This window comes from Pleurodeles waltl, chromosome 6 (genome assembly GCF_031143425.1).
Source record: "Pleurodeles waltl isolate 20211129_DDA chromosome 6, aPleWal1.hap1.20221129, whole genome shotgun sequence".
NCBI lineage: Eukaryota > Metazoa > Chordata > Amphibia > Caudata > Salamandridae > Pleurodeles > Pleurodeles waltl.
The window spans coordinates 600003138-600017086 of record NC_090445.1 but is presented as its reverse complement, the minus strand read 5'-3'; positions in this window follow the sequence as shown (position 1 = coordinate 600017086).

Below are 13949 nucleotides of genomic sequence, written 5' to 3'. Positions count from 1 at the left end.
ACAAAAATGTGCTTCATTTGATCTCCTGATTCTGATTTATTCCGAAGTTTATTTAAATGTTTTCATGTGATAGAAAAAAAACTCTTTCCAAACCACAGTATCCAGCAAGATTGTCGCATAAATCCTCCCACTTTGAAGTCTGAGAAAGAAAAGTAAACAGTAAGTTCCCACTGAAGACAGAGCCCGACATTTGACTTTGTTCTTTGAATGCACAGCAAATGTAACCCGTGCTCAACCTCCACAAGCACGAACAGCGGACCATTGCACCAGAAGAGTTTGCCAAGGTGGATGAGTGTTGCTTGTTCAACCACTTGACAGTGCCTCTTCTGTTTCTCACCTGTGTGCAGAGACAATTTCCCAGGTACCCAATACCTTCCGATAGTCTTGGTGGACCCATCTTGCTGATTTTAGGAATCGTCCCACCTTGTTCTTCTCTTCCTTATTTATCCACTTCTTAGCAACAACCCTTTGGATCACTTGCTGTGAATCTCCCATTTGATCTCATTTTCATCCTCCTTTTTTATTAGCTTTTATTGGTAGTCTGAGCTCCCATTTCTGAGATAAATGTAGAGTCCCAGACATAGACTCTAGTGCTGTGAGACTACAAACAAGTTGTGGGTACCTCACATCCTGACATTAGGTGTGAGACTGTCGCCCACACCATCTGCCCTGCCTCTTTAAAGTTTTTTTTAGGTTTAACGTCCATGGGCAGTTGGGGTAAGCCAGATTTTTTTTAAAACTAGCATAAGGTTAATTAGCTTAATGTTTCCCAAACTGTTTGCTAGGGGTTTTAAACTGTTCAGAAACATAATCAAATTTTTGCTGTTCAAGAAAGATTGGGTAGCTTTGGGTAGGGGTGATGGCCTTGCCACAGTACTGAAGGGCATTAATTTACTACTGAACAAGAACCTAATGTGACACCTGAATGTAGCAGCCAGGAGGCAATCCCAAAAAGACCACAGTGATTAAATAGTGCTATGTTAAAAAAGAGTAAATAAATGCACTGACAACATAGTGAGGCATGGCCTCTCTTGGGTGTGTCTGTAAAACTGATGTTTGTTCTTGAATTTTTGTCCTGAATTTTGACCCTTTGTCCTGAATTTTTGTCCTGAATTGTGACCCTTTGTCCTGAATTTTTTACAGTCCTGTCCAGAATTTTACTCAATGCCAGGTGTTCACCCTAGCACGGTAGCTCAGCGGGTTGAGCATCCGTTTCAGGAATCTGGGTGTTACTTGCAGTAAGCAGGCTGACTCAGCATTTGTCCACTTAAAGCTCGATAGAATGAGCGCCTACTGAGTTGCTAAGATACCTCCCATTATTTGGGTGCAACGAGAAACAAGACAGCTCCTGCTGCACTATTTGGACGCAGAACACATTACCGCCATTCTCCAATGTTTCTTGTATCTGGAGTAAATATCTGGCCCTTTCCAGGCTGGGAAGCGGAAGAAGAGGGGTTTGTGACTGTAGGCAAATAGCGACTAAGCTAACTATGTTTTGGAACGTCCACTTATGTATGTAATTTATGGGTACAGAGAAAATCACACTTTTGGCAAAGATCTTGCACACTTAAAATGGGCTTACACCTGCCACAGATCCCTTTGTTGTTTCCTGGCAGATATAAGCAAAGTAAATTCAGTTGTAAGTTCACATTTACTCTTGATTTTACCTTCCTGAACAGACCTGGATAAATGTTATACGTATCACTATAGGAATGTTACGTATCTTCTCTGCCAAAGGAATACCGATGAACAAATTCATTCAAAACCTTCAGCAAATTCTCCTTTTTCCAACCAAACCATCTTTAAATGCCAGCTTTCCACACATTTGAGCAGTAGGTTGATACTGGGTCAAATTTAATCCATGTGGCCATAACAATTAATTTAATTTAATTCTCACATATATTTTCATTACTAATTTAATTTCTTTGATCTAAATTGCTGTTTCAAAATACACCCACACACATCCACAAGACATCCCCCACCAGCACCCTCATCTTATGTTTGCATTTTATTTGAAAGTAATACACCCTTTTAACTTTTGGCCAAAACATGACTTCGGAATGGGAGTTCTATTTCATTTTGTCCAAGTTTTGAAGGGAGGGTAGGGTGAACAAGCACTTTAATCACAGTGTTGTGAAGGCCCACATTTCAACTGGCTTTCTCAAAAACTGTGGCAGAAGTTAACTTGTTTAGACTCTCCTGTTGTGCTGCCTCGCCTCATTCAAGCAGCACAGCAGGATTTATTGTGATGTGTTTATTCAAGAATGTGTAGTGAACATACGCATTTCGGCATGCACCTTTGTCAATGTCAGTGTTCCTTGCTGTGAAGATCATTTAAATAAACAATACCGATCAAATCATTCGATGCAATTTGTGAGTTTGTAATCAGAAAAGGGCTATTCTTAAGGTCGAACGCTTGCTTGCACTCTGAGGTTGCCATCTTTGAACATGCTCTTTAAAGCAAATATTATACATTATGGGGGTTATTCTAACTTTGGAGGAGTGTTAATCCGTCCCAAAAGTGACGGTAAAGTGACGGATATACCACCAGCCGTATTACGAGTTCCATAGGATATAATGGGCTCGTAATACGGCTGGTGGTAAATCCGTCACTTTTCCGTCACTTTTGGGACGGATTAACACCTCCTCCAAAGTTAGAATAACCCCCTATATCTTCCACGGAGTGATTTCTAAAACTTTTGCCATTACATGGTGACACATTGCAAATCGAAACAATCTATCTGGTAATCACATTGGTACTTAATATATGCACTTGAGACCATCTAACATCTCATTCTCAACAATACAAAACATTGATTATCATTAGTTGGTAGTGGTGCCCTGCATCACCAACATATCTTTAAACCAGTGCACCTATATTGACCTATATATTATATTGATCATCTTCAGTCACTTGGGCTAGTATGTAAAATTATCAATACTGGTGTGTAGAAATCCATTCTCTAGCAAAAGAGATTATCTCCTCATACCTGCAGTACAAGAGTAAACAATAAACAAGAAAAGGAGAAAGAGAAAAAAAGGATAATTGAAGTATTCAAGTATTGAAAATCATACTCCTTTACAGAATATGAAGCAGACATGAGATAAAGACTTCAACACTTCATTCACTGAACATTCATTCTTAATCACCCTAAAAATCCCCATAATTGCTAACCGAGATGTACTGCCTGTTCTTCATCATTATTTAGTCCTTAGGGTATCTTTGTTTGGAGGTCTATAATATACCTCGACTCAAGGCATCTCAAACTCACAACTCTATCTCCCCATTTCTCTCTCCATGTAGTATATGGTCTAAGCAGAAAAACCTTAATAAGGTTTTATTGCTTTCATGATGTGATGCGAAATGTCTTACTATGGGATATGTGAAATCTTTATTGGTAATCGCTCTTTTATGTATGTTCTGAGATTCGTCTCTTTGTGGGATGTATGGTGCTGCCAATGTACTCAAAATATATATATATATACTTATGTATATATATATATATATATATATATATAAATATATATATGTATATATATGTATATATATACATATATATATATCTATATATATATATATATATATATATATATATATATACATATATATATCTTTCTCGTTCAAATCGGTAAGATTCAGCTCACCACACAGCTGCACCTCAGCACAAATTGACAGCACTACTTGTTTAACGAAGGAGTATCCGCCAGACAAAGGATCACTATTGTTTCTTTATTTAAACAAGTGCTTCACCCAAACAGAATGTCAATGCGTTTCAGCTGGCGCCTTCCACTGGACACTCCCCAACATGCAAACAACTACTCAAAATAAGCTATTTGTCTATCGTCTTTTTCTACTACCGCCACAATAAAAACATAGTGTCCGCCATCTTATAATGTGCAAATATGCAATTAAAACACTCTCATAACAACATAATACATTTAAAAGCGTCTCATTGTTACCAATCCCCTTATATTGTACACATAATTTGATCTTCTTCAAACATAAGCAATTATTGAAGTATAAAAAGCATAATGTGAATCTAGTGTGCAAAATAGCATGGATGTCCATATGAAATGCAAACGTCTTGTTACCAGATGTCCACAGCTGTATACTTTTTACATTCAATAATATGAAACATCCAAAACTAGTGATCATGAACATAATGCAAACTGTGTCCCATGATTCACAACGGCATCATATAAACCATCCATGTTCCCAAACTACATATGTTGGCACACGTTATCAGAGGGAACACACTATAATATTGGGATATCAATAATCAAACAATAATTCAATATGGTATATTAAAATTTGTTGATAAAAGACAAATGCACGTAAACCATCATATTATGCAAATAATAATGTTCCTAAATTGCTTATTAATAGCACTGATTACTGAATGAAGGCATCCTGTCCTTTAAGATATCATGAAAGGTCAAATAATACCCCCATATCGTCCCTCTATGTTCAATCATCCATATACGTCCCATATAAAATATCAAGAAGAACATATTATATCAGTTGGCATATCATATACCAAATCAGTATCTTCAAAATCAAAATGACACACGCTGTGTAAACTGCAATGATGTGCAATATATCAACATTCATATATTGCATATACTGGCACAAAATTAAAGTGACACGTGCTGTACAAACTGCAGTATTGTTCAAATTGTTCACATTCCCAAATTACATATACTGGCACATGATATAGGGGAAGGAGGGCATGATGTATCAGAAGGAGGGCATGATGTATCAGATAAAGTACTTTGCAACTTAATAGCGCCTCCGTGTTGCACCAGCATCCTAATTAAGCTCAATATCATCATCCCTATCATAAACATTGTCCATGTGTTCAGTCACTAAGGTGTATCGAATGGTGGTGTTTAAGGGCAATGGACTCATACATTATACCCAATAAAGTGCGTGCACAAACATTAAAAACATGTGAAACCCAACATATATAAAATACCTTATACATCAGTATCACAACTAATGCTTCATATCTAATTTACATTATCCACTACGATAGCATAAAATATGCATCCTACACTTACCCTATTGTCACTAAACATGTTAACAATTCCTTCAAGTCATAGTAGAACCACAAGGAGAGAGCAAACCCTTCAGAGGACGAAATTCACTTTTGAAAATGGCACAATAGAGAGATTTTCACCTCGGAAGATACAATATCCAAATAAAAAAACGGATCCAATACTCAATGAATATCATTTCATACCCTATGGAGGCACATGAAGCTCTGCATCTAGATTGTGCCCCCATAACAAAAGGATCATTCTGGATTCCATCCTTCTAAATTCCAATGTTCTGTCTAGATCCTAGGATCTACAGTTATATGTTTGATACCATAAAAAGTCAAACTCTTACGATCCCCCTCATGAACATTGCAATAGTGTTTCGCTAATGGATAAGATCTGTCTTGATTTGTAAGCGCTCCAAGGTGTTGTAAGAATTGTACTTCCCACATATTTTTTTGACAGGCACAATGGATAATATAGATTCGAAATTCCACTTTACAGGCGATTCTTTCTGAAAAATGACAAACTCTCCCCTCAAAGGTCTCAAAGGATTGCATACTCACTGCATATGTGCATGCTTTGCAATGACTGCAGCACCAGTACTCCAGACTCTTTTTGTCAACCATGTTGTTTTCTCATTTTTCATAAATAGACTTCTGGTTAACATATGCCCTAAAGATCTGACTTTCTGATATGTAATCTGGGGGTGTTGGCCAATCCTTGTCCTAATGTGTTCATCTTGTTGCAAAACATGCCATTTGCGAATTAAAATAGTTTGGAGTACCTTATGTTGATTATTAAACTCCAGAAATAATCTAGGTTGGGAAACATCGGTGCCTTCTTGTTCTCTAAGGTGCTGATGTTTAAAAAAGTAGATCTACCCTTTTCTCACATTTTGCTCTTTCATATGCATCCAGGAGGACCTTCTGCGGATATCCTCTCTCAGAAAATCTTTGCATCATCACCAGCATTTCATTCTCAAATGCCTGATCACATGAGCATATCTTGTGAGCCTGCAGAAACTGGCTATAGGGGATGCTCAATTTGAAAGTCCTCGGATGCCCGCTATTACCATGCAATATTGAATTGCAAGCTGTAGGTTTATGAAAAACAGATGTTTCCAATTTCTCATCTCTCACTTCAAGCAGGACATCAAGGAACTCAATTTAACTTTTACTCCATGTTGCTACAAGATGTATACTCAGATTATTCTTGTTCAATTTACTAACATATTCCTGTAGTGCAGTCTCTTGTCAATCCTATCTGAGAAACAAGTCATCAATAAGGCACACCCATAGCACTACTTTCGCCACATAGAAACTTAGTTCATCAGACCAGGCCACCTCCTTCTCCCACCATCCCATGTAAAGGTTGGCGTACATCGGCACAAATGATGCCCCTTCGCCTTACCTTGTTTTTGGAGGTAATATTCATTATTGAATAAGAAAATGTTGTGTTAAACAAAAATGATAGCGTGGTCAACAGCATTTCAGTGTGCTGTGCAAACTCTATAGGGTGCGTCTCAGAAAGTATCTACATGCTTCCATGCCATACTGATGCTGAATGGATGTATAGAAGGATGTGACATCCATTGTCACTAGAAAGTAAGTATTTCGCCAAGGAATATTATCAATCTTGGATAAAAAGTCTGTTGTGTCACATAAATATGATAGAAGTTCAGTAACATAAGGGCATAAAAAAGTTCAAAATATCTAGATGTATTCTCTAAAAGAGACCCTATCATACTCACAATGGGTCTACCAGGAGGACGACATTTGTCTTTATGAATCTTTGGCAGAAAATAAATACAAGGAATCCTTGTAGAGCCCACTTTCAAATATGGATATTCTTCCTATTCGATGAGTAAACGACTTAGAGACCCGTGTAGCATCTCGTGATAGCTTTTTTGGTGTCCTTGAATAGGACTTCCTTTGAGTCTCTCATAATTAATCGCAATTGTGTAGTTGCCTTTGATCTTCCTTAATGTACTGCACTGTATTCATGATAATGATGTTCCCGCCTTTATATGAAGGCTTAATAATAATTATTTTTAAGTGTATTGATTTCTTTCCAATCAATCTGGGTAAAGTTGATTCTGGATTCTGTTTAAAGTTGCCAAATCTCTCTCTCTCGCTGTGTATATATATATATATATATATATATATATATATATATATACACACACTTTGTATATAGGATGCCCTGAGACCTAATAGGACATTTAGGCCCTCATTACAACCCTGGCAGTCGGTGTGAAAGTGGCGGTAATACCGCCAACAGGCCGGTGGAAAAAAAAATCGGATTTTGACCATGGCGGTTACCGCCATGCAAAACCGCCACTTTCACACACCGACCGCCGGCGGTATCAGGACCACGCATACTGCCATGCATTTCGTGGGGTTTTGTACCGCCACGAAATCCATGGCAGTAGGCACTTTCAGTCCAAGGGAATTCGTTCCCTGGCACTGATTAGGGTCTCCCGCTCCTCCTTCCCCCTCCCCTGAGTCCTCCCCCAACACCTACGACCCCTTTACCACCCTCAAAGGTGGTAGGAACCCCTCCCCTCCTCACCCCCTCCCCCACCCCTCACCACCCCACATCCACAGAAACCCCCCACAACCGCCCCACACACCCCTACACGCATGCTCACACAACTCACACACATACACGCACACATACATGCACACATGCACACATACATACACGTCACATTTCCCATACACACATTACACCCCCTGCATGCATACACGCACTCAGACAACCCCTCTACACACTCACACGCACACCCCCATGCACGCACACACCACACAACACACCCTCACCCCCCCCCTCCCCTAACGGACAATCACCTTGCCTGTTCCGGTGATCCTCCGGGAGGAAACGGGATCCATGGGGGCTGCTCCGCCGCCAGCAACCCGTCACCAGAACACCGACACGCCGAATACTGGGATGTAATTCGGTGGGCGGTGTTCTGATGACATGGCGGTGACGGTGGAGCAGCCTTCACTTCACCGCCGACCGCCAGTATGGCTGCTGGCGGCTCTCCGTCTAAAAAAGGGCGGCGGGCTGCCAGCAGTCATGATATGGCGGAAGACCACCACCACTGGCGGTCTTCGATCCGGAGGAACCTCGGCGTGCTTGGAAAAAGACCGCTGAGGTTCAAATGAGGGCCTTAGTCCTATTTCTGTGTCCATCCTGTTTTTTCCGTCTGAAAATCGGGTCACCCAATCTATGTATCTTTTCCAGACTTTGAATTTCTCCTGTGTTGGACAGTGTAATGTATGCAGCAAGATGGAGAAAACATTAAGGATTGATGTAGGCCTCACAACACCTTGAGCGATCAGGCACCATTTAAATTGTAACTCCAGCAATGTCATTTACATCATAATCTGCAAATGTGACTACAGTATATCGGCATGACCACAAGAAAAGTCAGAATACCCATCAATGAACATTAAAGTACGTTCAGACGTAAAAGATGATGCAACATTTTTTTGGAAAAAGGACACAATGGAAATGACTTTAAATTGTTCATACTGAAAAAAAACTGAAACCCACACATAACAATATGTCCAGGGCTCTACTACGATTGAGCAAAGATAGGTCTACTTACTCCATGAAGATTCTGACTTCCTCAACACTGCCATAATGTGGTCCCAGATGTATTGAACAACCTTGATAGAAGCTTTTCCATTGGACTAAATTAAAAAAAAAACATCAGCCAACGTTTTAGTTATTTGAGGTGACAGTGATACTTATAACTTTCTTTGATTCTGAGCACCCGTTGCTAAAACCCATAGAGAATAATCATTATCTCAAGCCATTGACAGCAGGAGAATAAAAACGTCCAGAAAAATTTAATTGTGATGAAATGACTGTACAATTGTTGAGAAGTTTGCACGGTAATGTAATATTATTGAAACAGACCACCGCTACTTTTGCAAATTACTCATAGTAATTGGATTTTACCTTATACTTTCAAAAGCAACCACCATATCGTAGGCTAAATTTGGGAAAACAAAAATCATCCCAATAGATTAATAGATTGTTATGAACAAGTTTCCTACCATTATGATAATTTGGGTAGACTACATCGCTACTGTGGTATAATCAAACAGAGTAATTAGATCTACGTCTATCCTTCAGAATCAGCCACTGAAACATAGGGCAAGGGCAGTGCAGGGGCCCCCAGGTGCAACCAGAGTTCCCCTAACTGTCAGCCTTTCCATGGCGGTGTTTACCGCCATGGACAGGCTGGCGGTTGAGGATTATGACCGTCTGGCGGAAGCCTGACGATCAAGTGGAGGGGCCGGCAGTGTGGCTGTGGCTAATGGGCCACGGTCATAAAACAGTGGAGTTACACCGCCAGCCTGTTGGCGGTGTTATCTCCAGTGTACAACCAGGGTCATAATGAGGCCCTTAATCTTTTAAAAGAAGAGCAATGCAAAGCAACTGCTACAATTTGTCCAGTGACCGAGCGATCTACCATCCAAGCCTATGGCGCAAGGAGCTCCACTACAGTGTAGACATTTGTGACAACACTGGACAGAATGTGTCAAATTAACTGAAATCAACTAGGAACAAAACAGCTTCATGGATCTGGCAATGCTGAAATAGGAAGCCCATGTGGGTAAATATTTCAAAATGTTGCTAAAATGTTTTCTGGCCTGTGCTCTTGTTTAACAGTTAAAAGTAATGTGAATGAGAGAAAGAGAGACAGAGAGAGATAATGTGTGTTTGAGAGTGAGCATATGAGCAAGTATGTAAGTGAAAGTAGAATTTAATGGCATGGTGTATGTAATTCTTGACAAACATTTGACACTGGCATACTATATGTAATTCTTGGCATAAGACTCTTTGACCATTTTATATAGGGTCTAGCTAGTGACATACGGTAGCAACCACTGCACATTTTTGAAAAATGGGTCAACCACTGGGTAGCGTCAGGTTACATTGCCTTGGCACACCATTGGCTTTTGAGCCAATTTGTATGAAATATGACACAATTTTCCCAGCATTTTCTCTCAGGGGAGTCTACGAGTATAATTGAAGCCTGCACTGCTACAGTCAAAGCTGTCCCTGATCCTTATGCCTTTCAGCCAATAGTTGTTCCTTTTCATGTGGCGCTGCGGCTGGCATTGTGGGCAGTAATTGGATGCTTGGGCTGTAACTGGACAGCACAGGATATTCACCTGGAAAATTATGGCTGCTTCAGTGGTATATAATGGCTTCATCCGTGATATGATTGCAGCCCTTTTGAAATATGTGTAATAGCTAAAACAAATGTGTACATCCTCTGTCACTTTTCTGTTATTTTACTAACCCAGGTTTTAATTTTGCTTAAAAAAGACTTTGGTGATGTCTCTACCTATGTTATCATCAGGATCAAAAGTCACATGACATTATGTCCTGTAATGCTACCAGGGTTGATGGTATGTGATTTCACCTCCTATGATGTTGTCACAGGCCAAAGGACATCTGATGTCACTTCCATTACACCTGGCATTTTGACAAATCGACGACCATGATATAGCCTCATAATATTCCCCATAAGTGCTGCAAACTATTAATTGGGTAGTAGCTTGCAGCAAAAAACTCACAGGGAAGGTACCAGGAGGAGCCAATGATGAAGCGTGCCACCCAATGGGTGGGTGGAGGCTGTCATTCTTAAACAAAGCACATTTCTAACCATGTACTCTTGATGTATTGCTTTTATCCTACACACTAGAGACAAACAGTTCTGTTTTGCATTATAAAATATAATGAATATGCTACCTCTGTTTATGGCCAATTGATCTTCTACTACTCCTATCAAAGTCATAAATCTTCCTGACAATGTTAATTCTTGATAATACATGTCATTTATAAGCTGTACATTAGGCTATAGACTCAACTGCTCTTTTGCCCTGACTTCTATCTCTTTACCTCTTACTCTCTCACTTTATCTTCACTTAACCTACCCAATTCCTCCAACAGGCACTACTAGTTGTTCCTGCAACTGAAATGCTTCTAGGGTGAAGCCAGATCTACCATGATATCTCTGTCTCAATGGACTGGATCGCATGATATCTAGTTGTGGCTCAGCACTGGCCCAGGGGCTAGGATTCTGTTACACCAGTTTTGACTCAGTGTGGTGTTCTCTGATGGCTTGGCACTACCAGCCAGTGGCTGGTATTTTGTGGCATCTGGGGTGTCTGCGCAGACAGTGTTTCACTTCTACCATTATTTGTCAGCTAGTAGGCACACAGTTGTACTCATGACAGCCTACATGATCACCATACAAGCACATGTGCAGCCACCTGAATGACAACTATATGACAGATAACATAATCTCTTAAGGATCTTTAGTATGGTAAATGGCATAACAATTTGTGGCACGTTTAAATAACAATATTAAATGACAAACTGCATGACAACCTACTTATACTTTGTGTGACTACTGTGGCAAATAGTAACTCAGTATTCATGTCACATGTTCCTAATGTAAATTTCCCATGAAGTAGTTGGCTACCCACTGCAAAGATCTTCAGCATCCCATCAAGGTTTAATGACACTATGAATGCCAGTACAATACAATACAATACAGTGCACTTAAATATTGGTAGTGTTTTAACATTGCTTCTTTCGTGAGGTTATTTTAGCAACATTTTATGGGCACATTATTTTAGCCACAGGCCTGCAGATTGTGCCCCTTTGCCTAGAAAACAATTCATCTTATTATTTCAGCAGTCACTTGTGGTGATGTTTTTCATTTTTTAACTCCTGTTAGCTCTGCTTAGAAATTGTTTTCATTTTTTAGCATGAAATTTTCACACCTGTGCTTTGCTCAAGGCTGTACACAATAATGTTGCAAATGCGGCGCTAAAAAAGTATAAATATGGACCCAGATGTTTTATTATAAAACACCTCTCTGCTCCCTGTACATTACTGGGAAATTCCAGACAGAATTTGCCACTACAGGCTGTTCACTTCATTGCAGCTGTCTGCTGAGGATAGATGTCTTTTCTGCCTACATGGGAGAAGAATCTCAGTAGACCAACAGCCCTCGTCGCTACTACCATATTTAGGTATGGGGGATGGTGTCTTCCCAGCGGTCCAGAAGGGCAGATTAGTGCTAACACTGCTGTGCTCTAACATAGAACTTTAGTGGTGTAGGTAGGAATTCTAAAACCTAGCATCGTGACACTATGGTGGGAGTTTTTTTATGTTTCACTTTTTCCAACACCGCTCTGCTATTATCATGTTTCATTATGCTTATTATTGCAGTATATGCCTTTTTATCTAGAATGCAGTTGACTCAATACAATTCATTGAACCAATTCCTGCTTCTGCTTGTCTTTGCATGTGTGAGATAAATGTAACTGAGAGAAAAGGGCAAGATCTGTTCCACCACGATTTCCCTGCGAAATGAGAATGTTATGCTCACGGCTTCCACAATTCACCTCTACTCTTGGGTACTGGTGAGGTACTGTTAGCTGGCCGGAAGGGTTAGTGAAACAGTTGTCACACAGTGTGGAATTGGACTCAATTCCCCGCAATCCGGTGGTGCTGCCACCCAAATCCAGCAGTCTCATTGTTATAATGAGAGCCAACATGACATGGTGCCTCCAGCGTTTTGTCAGGCACTGAATTACCGATCTCCCTGAGTATCTTTGTCTTACTATGTGCTAACGGCACCCCACAACTATATATGGAAATGATCGTAGTATGGAGGATTTCCTCCTCAGCTGGATAGTAGTACCTATTTCCGACTGTAGGTTGTTCAAGCTTGAAACTTAAAAGGATTAATCACCAATTGGTGTCCTTATCTCTGAACAAGTGCATTCAACACGAAGAACCCACAGCGGGTGGTAATTGCAGTAAACATGAGGCCCCACTCACTAATAATTTAATAAATAATGGCCTCACAACCCAGAGGGTGCTGTGACAAATGTAGTTGAGGTACATCCAGCTTAAAGAACAGACATTTTTTACTCTTGGGCTAATTTTCCAACAGTTGAAGGGAACATTAACACATGTTATAATTATATACATGCTAATGCACCTGCCCATTACAGAGCATATACATACTTAATAATACCTTTATCTATTTAAGACCACCAAAACTGGCTTGATGGTACCCGACCACAAACAACACTTCATGTCAGGCTAGATCCTTTGAGCAATGAAGGGCCGACCTGGCCACAAATGGCCACATACACACCACAACCAGATACAGACACCTTGCTGGTAGCTGAGGTTCACCGCTCATACATAGAGCTTGTAGCAATATATAGACTCTTGATACAATTTGTAATGCAAATATTAAATGCTTACCCAGCGCAGGCTTCTCCAGCACAACCACACATAGTCACACTGGGCATTAACCCTCTGACTGTGTATTCGATTATGGTAAAAGTGCCTGCAAAACGTGAAGAAATTCCATTTTGGTTAGCTCAAAAAATAAACCTGCTGGAAGCAGTGTTTCCCCATACTAGACCCCAAAATAAACACATAATTCTCACTATGTGCTTGCCATTTGGGATGGTTCCCTCAGTAGATAACTGCACCACCTGGGGCACGGTATTTGCCATGCTCTACACTAAAACACATAGTACACCAACACTTGCCAATCTTTCGTAAGTGTTAAAACAAATTCAAAATGAATACGGGGCTGCCCCAGCCCTGGATTTGGGGATGCAATTAAAGGGCAGTTTTGCTACAGTGTCCTCAATAGTATTAAGTAACCTTAAAGGGGACGCAGTAGCTTTGGCAGTATGCTAGCGGCTCCAGGATATTACTCCACAGGATCAAGAACATGAGCTGCCTAAGATTATTGCCGAAATCTATTCAAGTATAGGTCAGGATAGTTTGGGAGCCAAACCTAGTAAACCACAATTACAAGGTAGATCTAACAAGGATTCTAC